Consider the following 8,789-nt stretch of genomic DNA (forward strand, 5'->3'; position numbering starts at 1 on the left):
ATTACAAGTGAAAGGATATCTGTGTTTACATTACACAATAAAAAGGGAGAAGATATTTATACATTATTTCAAAGTAATGCTGGTGAATTGTAATAGTAGAACAATTGGAAACAGCAACAACAGTGTGGAAAATACCTGGATAGGAAAAAAGAAAGTTGCTTCACTTAGGCTTCAAAGTGTAATTTTATGGATCGCTCCAAATGACCTTCAAATACTATAATGTTCCACCAATAAGTACTGAAGGTCAGGATGTATTTAAAAGTCAGCTCTAGCGAGGAGATGGAGGGGATAGAGAAATAATTTCCAGCTAATCAAATAATTTAGTCAAGCCTAGAAACAAGTCACCCATGATGTTTTCTTCGAAATGTCTTAAGCAAATCAGTTGCAAAGTGAAATACATAAATATTACAGGACAATTTTTCCTTTTTAAATGACATTATCTAAGGCTGCTTTTTTCTTAGTATGTTTTAGAATCTGAGCTGACCCAACACAAGACAAATGGGAATGTGAGTAGCCTAAAATATACACGAAATATAAGAATGAACATGGGAAACTAAAGGCAACTTGAAATTGTAAAATACTGCTTGGGGGTGAGGACATTAAGATTAACATTTGAAGGAAAAACACTAAACAAAAGAAAACTCCCACAGAAACAAGCGTTTTCAGTAAAAGCCACTGAGCTCTGTTTAGAGGACAGGAACAGGGCTCAGAGAGCAGTGAGACCTAATGTGATCCTGAGGGATGTGGGTAAGGGTTTGATGGAAAGGAATTATGGGAACCTGCAGGGGGTTGGGGGAGGAAATGCAGGGGGTAAAGAAAAAAAATATTAGTAAGAAAACGTAACCAATGCTATTCCTTAGCATTACATCCTCTAGCACAATTATGGACACAAAGCTCTGGTAAATGCCATGCACAGGCACATAAAACTCTGGGAGGATTAAATCTCCAAACTGGAAGTTTATGTAACTGTCCTAGTTTAATTCCTATCCTGGTCGTCTTAGGAACCCCTGAGTCTCCGGCTCATCACCACGCTTACACTAGCCTACGGTTTACTGGTTGCTTACATGGGACAGCAAAATTCCCATGTAAGCAAAAGCAATATGAGATTTGGTTCCAAACTGCCGTTGCATGTGAGAACTGAAACAGGTTAAGAAGACCATGAGAAGGGAATGCCCTCGAGAGTCCTCTCCCTAGCCACGGCCAAGGCTATTGGCACTCTGTAAAAAGCCGATGCCTAATCAATGTCCAGCTCCAGCATTCCCACCCCCAGTGTCCAGTCTTCCGCTGCCATCGCGGTTGCTCTCCTCAGTGTTCCCCATTTTCCATACCTGGATTCTCCTTTCTCCCCATTCCCTACTAATGAAACAATCCAGGTTGATTTCTATTTTTTTCCCCCAAAACGGCACCTGCTGGATCACCTTCCTGAGCCCTGCATCCTGCACTGGCCAAGACTCCTGTGAACTGGCATCCCAGCCAGGTCTGGTACCCATGCCCTCTCCTTGCCAGGAAAGAGAGGCGGAGGAAAGAACTGCTGTCTCAGGAAGCTAACATTGCAGGAGATATTAGCTAATGAGCTACTGCAAAGGGAAAGGAGCCTCTAGAAACCAGAACGGAGTCTAAGTTCTAAAAGGAGAGAGTGGAAGAATTAAGAGGATATAGTAGGATAACCTCCAGGGCAAAAGGTGGTATTTGTGCCTTGGTAACCAAAGCCAGGGCAATCAGGGTGGATGGTGGCATCAAAGGTAAATTTCCTTTACTGTCTTGCCAGGATGAGTCTCAGAAAGACATAGGTATTCACTCTACAGTCAAGATCCAAGACTAAGAACTTTTTTCTGTTCTGTGTTTTCCTTTTCATTTATTTATTTTTTTAATTCAGGTGTTTGAGAGCCAACTGTTGGGTTCTCAACTCATAAAAGAAAGGACTTTAGTTATTTTCTGAAGCTGGTTCTATAAAGCAAAACTCATAGCTTTTACAAGAAATACTTGGGAAACTCTATGCATATGCCAACCAATCTAATAGAGGAATGTTAACTTAATGAACAATTAATGAATGTTAATTTCTTAATAATAGTTTTGTGAATAGAGTTTCACTGAACAACAATCTCTACACGTATTCATTAGTCTTCCTTCATTGCGGATATTGGTCAGAATACTGTACTTACGTTTTGTTTTTTAAAATCACTGTGGTTATGGTTTACCAATGAAATGAACCCACATAATGAAGTTTGTTTCCATTTTAAGTAATAAAGTGAGCACTGGAAAGAATATTGTAATTGGAGTGAAGTCAATACTTCAATGTTTGGGTGGAGTCATGCTATAGAGCTTGGGTTCTTGCTTCTTAATAATAAACAGATAACTAATGGTTATACATTCATATACATATACTAATGACTCATACATTCATTCAACAAACACTGACTCCACATTAATTGCAAGGTACTATATATGTTGATGTTCAAAGTCCAAGGAAGAACAGGACTTCACCTCTGATCCCCGAGCTTCCACATCCTAATAGGGGAGATAAATCATGCCATGTAGGAAAATAACAATCCCAGACAGCATTGTTTTCAAACTATAGGACTGGTACAGACAGCAGATGCCGCAGTGCTCACTTCCACTTAAACAGAGGCAGGCACAGATGCCAGAGCGTGTAAGAAATATTTGTAACGGTAAGAAGAGGTTAGAAAGGGAAATTCCAGGTCCTTGCTATACCTCATTCTAATTTTATAAAGCTCTCTCCAGAGCCAACAATGTCTTCCTGTTATTTGATTCAACTTTACTTCCCTCTAATTTAAGCCCATTTCCTTTAAGCAAATAAAGAATTAATCAGTGTCTTTTTTATGTTAACCCCTTCGCTGGACATTGCTTAAAGTCGTTCCTTTACTATACCTTGAATTGGCCAAGGAATATCATTCCTTTGCGTTTTCCTCCTATATTTTAAAAAGTGGTGTCTTAGAAATATACCCCATTAGTATACATCCTTCATAGCACCTGAAATATGAAGAACTACCTACAGGTAACTGCATATCTATCTTTGATATGAAAATCTCCCTTTGGGCCTTTTTCAGATTGGCTTTTGCTCTGCAAGCTGATGTTGGTTTCAGAAACAAGACCTGCTTAGGCCCATGTGGGTGGTCCTTGGCACAGACACCAAAGTTAGAAATGTAATCATAAATGTTTTTTTTTTTCTTCCTCACTAAAGAAATGAGCACTGCTATTAATGGTTTCCCGTGGTTCTGCTTTCTTTTTTAAAAAGCCTTTGCTGATCATCTGCATTAATATTATGCTAATAAAACTAAGGGGATGCTAACTAATTCAGTCTCTTCAGTAGTAACTAAGGATCAGAGAGAGGGGGGAGTAATTTGCATATTTTCATGATTGCAGTGAATTGGCATTTAAATATTTATCACCATTTCTGAAGAAAAATAAGAATACATGTTGGAGCAGCCTGGGCAGAAGTCATCTCTCTAGTGGAACCATCTAAAACCCAAGCATTTCAAGAGACATTACGCTTCTAAGCATGAATCTCGGGTGACAAGGATGAGCATCCAAACACAGGGTAACCATCTGCATCATAAATACATTTCAGTTCCTCGCTGCAAAAGGAATTCACTTACTGGTGGAGGCCATTCACTTCCACTTCTGAATGCTTATTCCTCAAAATCTTCCAAGTATTATGAGAACAATGATTAAAAGTGGATCTCTCCATCTGTACTGCATTAGGCAGCAAGGCAGCCCCTCCTGCAGAAAGAGCTTTTGCATAATTCATCGTGCCATTTTCAACCCTAATCAGTGAATCGCAATAAGCTATGGAGGAAGTAAAGAGAAGAGAGACTGACATTTATTGGCTACCTCCTAACACTCACTTTGGGCAGTGTCCTCTCCATGAATCATAGTGTATGTCCCCGCACCTTACCTCCAGTAGGTTCTTAATCACACCTGAAGTGCTGTCATCATTCTTAGGCCATACGAAGGTCCCAAGAAAGAGTATTTCTTAGGTTATTATCACCAGAGAGTGTAGAAAAGTAAATTCTACTTGGAGACAGAACAGCCTGGGCTGTCTCCAGCTCTATTTTTCATTGTATGAACATGATAGATACCCTACAAAAGGAAGGATAATGCCTCAAGTCTCTTCCAATTCTAAAAATTATAAAACTCTAATCTGCTCACGCTGATTTTTCACCTATAAAACCGTAATTCAGCCTGCTACTTTGTCTTAGTGTTGCATTTTTCAAAGAAGGAGAAACTAAGGCGGAGAAGGGCCTCTCTCTCTGTCCCTCACTCACCCCTCAATGCTCCACTTTGATTTGTTATTTGGAGATCCATATAAGAATGCACTGGAAAAGGATTCTATGACTAATTAGAAAATCAGAAAAACAACTGCCTTAGGCATCTCAAGTTAAAAAAAAAAAACCCAAAACTTTTAAAGTTATGGAATCCTTAAGCTTTAAACACTGAAAATTAATTAAGCAGATGGTTTAAATGATGATATGCAATGTATATGATTTTGAACCAGCAAGGGTAGTGAGAAAGCATGTAGGCAGCAGGGTTGAGGACGTGGATTGCAAATTTTGTATGAAAAATTTTCACTTTCCATTTCTATAACTCCCTAGGGCATGGTACAAATAAATGAATAGGAAAACATTTTCAGTTGTATAGTTATAGGTGACATCGACGTATAAGTGACTAACGGTAAAGTTCCTGAGATTTAGTTTGATAGTTCAGTAAGAACCAAAAGCATCATCTCAAAAGGCACTACAATGTGAAGAACTGAATTCAACTGTGGTATCTTAGCATGATTTTATTTTTAAATCAGTAGCTCACAGTAATTGAAAACACCCAACTCATTAAATAACTGACAGAATCTTAGCACAGGTGGGCAGTGGCCGGAAATCTCTGAGTTGTTTTGCAGGTGACAGTAAATTGTTATTTTATAACAGTGCTATCCAACTGGAATAAGGGCAAGGCTCAGAAGTGAGGAGTTCACTTCGGACCCGCTGAATTGGAAATATGGTAGAGACCCTTGGGTGACATCAAGATACCTACAGCTCACACCATCTTATACAAGATTCATTTGCCTACCTCTCTGCCTTAATCGATGGCTTTTGATACAATGTATCCCAGGACCAGCAGCACTAGCATCAAGCTTGTCAGAGAGGCAGAATCTCAGACCCCACCCCCGACCTGCTGAAGACTAATCTGCATTTCACACAGATCCTCAGGTGTCTCCTATGCACAGGTAAGGCATCAGCTTATACACAGGTGTGAACGAGAGCTTCCTCTCACACACAAACATACAAGAACAAAGAGCTTTCAACAGGATAAAAGAATCTGTGTGGTGAGGAGGAGGTTTCATGTTTGGAATTAAAATAATCATCACAAAGGTATAAACAATGGCTCTCTTTTCTAAAGTACATTAAATAAAAACTGAACCACAAAGATAAAGGAGGAGGAGGAAAAGAAAAAGGAAACAAACCCTTTAAAAGTAATGAAAGAACCACAATGGTGAATCCACATTTAAGCTAAAAAGAACTTCTATTTATGTTTAAGATAAACTCATATTAATGCTCCTGAATATTCAAGGATGCTGAACAACAAATTTGTTTGCTGAAAAACAAATTTGACGTGAGTGGAGGCAGAACTCAATGGAAGCTTCAAGGCCACTGCTGGGGCAGAGGTCAGCAGAACCTGTGAGAGCATCAGGAGACACGGGTTCTAGGCCTTCTCCACTGGCTTCACCAGGTTTCACCCGGGACAGTGTCTCACCTCTGCACGCCAGTCTCCCTAGCTGTATAATGAGAGGGCTTGAAAACAAGACAGTCTCTTCTCAGGAGATTTCCAGCTATGACTGCCTATGATTTAAATTGGTAGTAAACTGAGATCCATTTGTTGCTTCCAAAGCAACAAATTATTATCCTGACAATAATAACATGGAGAACATTCCATTCCCCACCCTCAGCCTATCCCAGCCACCTCAGCTCACCAGCTCACCCAGCGAACAACTATCCTGAAGTTTTTGTTCAGAATCCAACAGCTGTGCAGAGCTGATTTCAAGTCTACCAAGCGGTCTTCTGTGTCCTCTGTTTCCCAGGTGACACTGACGTCGCTGTCCCATGTTGCCACGCACACACCCAGAAGGCTGAAGCCTTGAAACTAAGAGCCCCTCCCACAACCCGTACAAGCAGCCGCTCCCTAAGGTGCAAGACCTTCTCAATGCTTCTGGATAGTTGTCAAATGATTAAATATCATTTTGCATAACTACTAGTCCATGTAAAAGCCTTAAAATGGTTTATTTTTTAATCTGGTTTTACTGCAGGTCACAGAAGCAGAGACGGGAATAGTAGGCCATGCTTTTATGAGGGGAACAGTGCACATGAATACAAATATGGCAGAAGATGAAAGTGCAGCGGACAAGGACAGGCTGCTCTTTCAGTAGACAGCAGCGCAGTCTGAATGGCCCATCAGGGCACGATGCCTACTCCATGGCTGCCTGGAACAAACACTCAGTGTAAACCCACACTCTGCTTTTGAAGTGGGTGCAATTTGTCTACTGCCATCCTCTTGCCTTAAATTATGCTCCAATATGGATCTGGAGAGGTGTTTTTGTTCTTCCAGTGTGGATGCCCTTCACATTAGCATGTGAAAGCTACTAAAGCATCTTCTTCTGTAACAAACTCTTCCCTCCACAGCAAAGCAGCATCAAATGGTCGCTTTCGAGCAATACCAGACCCACAGGCACAAACCTTCTTTCTGTTCTACTGTTCAAGCGGTCACAGGCACATCTACCTATCAGCCATGCATTCAAAAGTTAACTCTTTACCTCTGCACCTGAATCAATCGGTACCATTCAAACAGAGGCACCCTAAACCCTGTCGACCTTTATTTCCAACATATCTCGGCTCCTACATAGAAATCAAAAAGCCCCAAATCTGCTGGAAAGGGGGAGAAAATTCTTATTCTGAACTTCAAAAGTACACATTAACTGAATTAAATTGTCATTATTACACAACACTGTTGCTCCATGATAAGAATGAAAGGAGTGTTTGATCATTTGTCCCGATCAGTGATCACAACAAGACGATGAGGTAGTTACCATTATTGTCCCCATTTTAAGGATGAGGAGAGAGGCTTAAAGAGAGAAATCAAGAGGACTAGGAAAGGCAGGACACAAGCCAGGCCAAGGGACCCCAGAACACATGCTCCCAATCTCTGCATGATAAAAAGCCTTTGCCACCTGTCCTCAGAAAGGGTAATTCAAGTCATGATGGAGTTTAGAGATGGAATGAGCCAAGATCACTAAGTCAAATCATTCTTAGCCTGACTGAGCCTCACAACTGGCTCCCGAGAAGAACGGCAGCAAATCCACTGTCCTTATCAGTGTGCTTAAAGACACAAGTGATACATACAAACAGTCCATCCCTGCCTCTCTCTGACAACACAGGCTTTTATTGTTTTAAGAGATAAAGAACCAGGTTCAAGTCCTGCAAGAAACCCTCTGTATCCTAGACCTCATGAAGTCCAGCCCGTAATTATTCAAATGTGAACATAGCAGAGTAGACAAATTGGGTGATTTCCCCAGTGACATACAGGTAGTTAATTGCTGCACCAAATCTCTAAAAAGGTTTCTGATTCCCATTCAGTAAATAGCATAACCAAGTACCTTCCATTAGAACAGATGGTATTATGACAGAAAAAACACATTACTCTTCAACTTTATCACCAGGGTAATAAAAGCAGGCAATAAATACTTGTTTGTTGATAATTATTTTCCTTCTGTGAACTTTGAGAGCCTAACCCACTGATCCTTTGGCTAGTCTAAAGGACAATTAACCACAGTGGTATCAATGTATTCACCAACATATTCCCACCTTTGAAACTAACTCCTTTGGAAAGAATAAGTCTATTAATGCTAAGGCTTAAGCCATCATAAGCTGGAAACCTGCAGGCTAGAGCTGGCTGGCAGAAACGTTTGTTTGGCCAGCAGAGTGTTTCAAATATTTTTAGATTGGCTTACCATGTTTTTCTCTTCTACCACGTTTCTGTCAGTAGGCAACAGGTGCTGTGAGGCTGGCCCCTATGAACGGGGAATATAATTTTTGATCCGTGGTAGGGAATCCACATATACGGCCAACATAGTTATAAGTGGATTTTTGACTACTCCTCAATCCCGACATTGTTCAAGGGTCAACTGTATTTTTCTTTTGCCGTGGTTTTCACAACTAGTTTGCCACAGTTCTCACCAGTGCTACCTGAATGTTACGCTATCTGCTGGTCCCTATGGTCATCTGGCTTATAGTCTCTGCATTAATATTATGGCATTAAAATAACATAACCCACTATTTCAAACCCATCACCAATGATCGATACATAAATTCTGCATCAAAATGAGGCTTACTGTGTCTAGAAGGAAGTTAATGCAGCAGAGTGTGGGGGAGGTGGGATAGGACTGAACTGGGGGATCAGGTATCTTGATTCTGGTACTCCATCAAAAAATAGCTGTATTACTCCATTGGTAGATGACTGGATTAAGAAACTGTGGTACATTTATACAATGGAGTATTACTCTGCAATAAAGAAGAATGAAATCGTACCATTTGGGACGATATGGATGGACTTAGAGACTATTATGTTAAGTGAAATAAGTCAGTAGGAGAAAGACAAATACCATATGATTTCACTTATATGTGGAATCTAAAAAACTGAATGAACGAGGAAAGTAAACAGAAGTGGTCTCAGAGATATAGAGGAACAACTGATGGCTGTTAGTTGGGAGGGGGTGGGGATAAAGG

The 8,789-nt window shown here is 40.4% G+C and overlaps 1 protein-coding gene across 3 annotated transcripts in view; it reads right to left on the bottom strand.

Annotated features, from left to right (window-relative positions):
* ARHGAP18 (Rho GTPase activating protein 18) overlaps window positions 1–8,789 on the bottom strand; it is a 129,087-nt gene that overhangs the window by 20,186 nt on the left and 100,112 nt on the right. Inside the window, exon 1 of one of the 3 annotated variants that reach the window (XM_019628834.1) lies at window positions 5,992–6,056. The exons of the other annotated variants lie outside the window; for them this stretch is intronic. The gene's annotated coding sequence lies outside the window, so the exon portion shown is untranslated. Of the gene's footprint in view, window positions 1–5,991; window positions 6,057–8,789 lie in introns of those variants that run through there. 3 annotated transcript variants of the gene reach the window in all.

The sequence above is a fragment of the Hipposideros armiger genome, unplaced genomic scaffold (assembly GCF_001890085.2).
Source record: "Hipposideros armiger isolate ML-2016 unplaced genomic scaffold, ASM189008v1 scaffold_811, whole genome shotgun sequence".
NCBI classification, from domain to species: domain Eukaryota; kingdom Metazoa; phylum Chordata; class Mammalia; order Chiroptera; family Hipposideridae; genus Hipposideros; species Hipposideros armiger.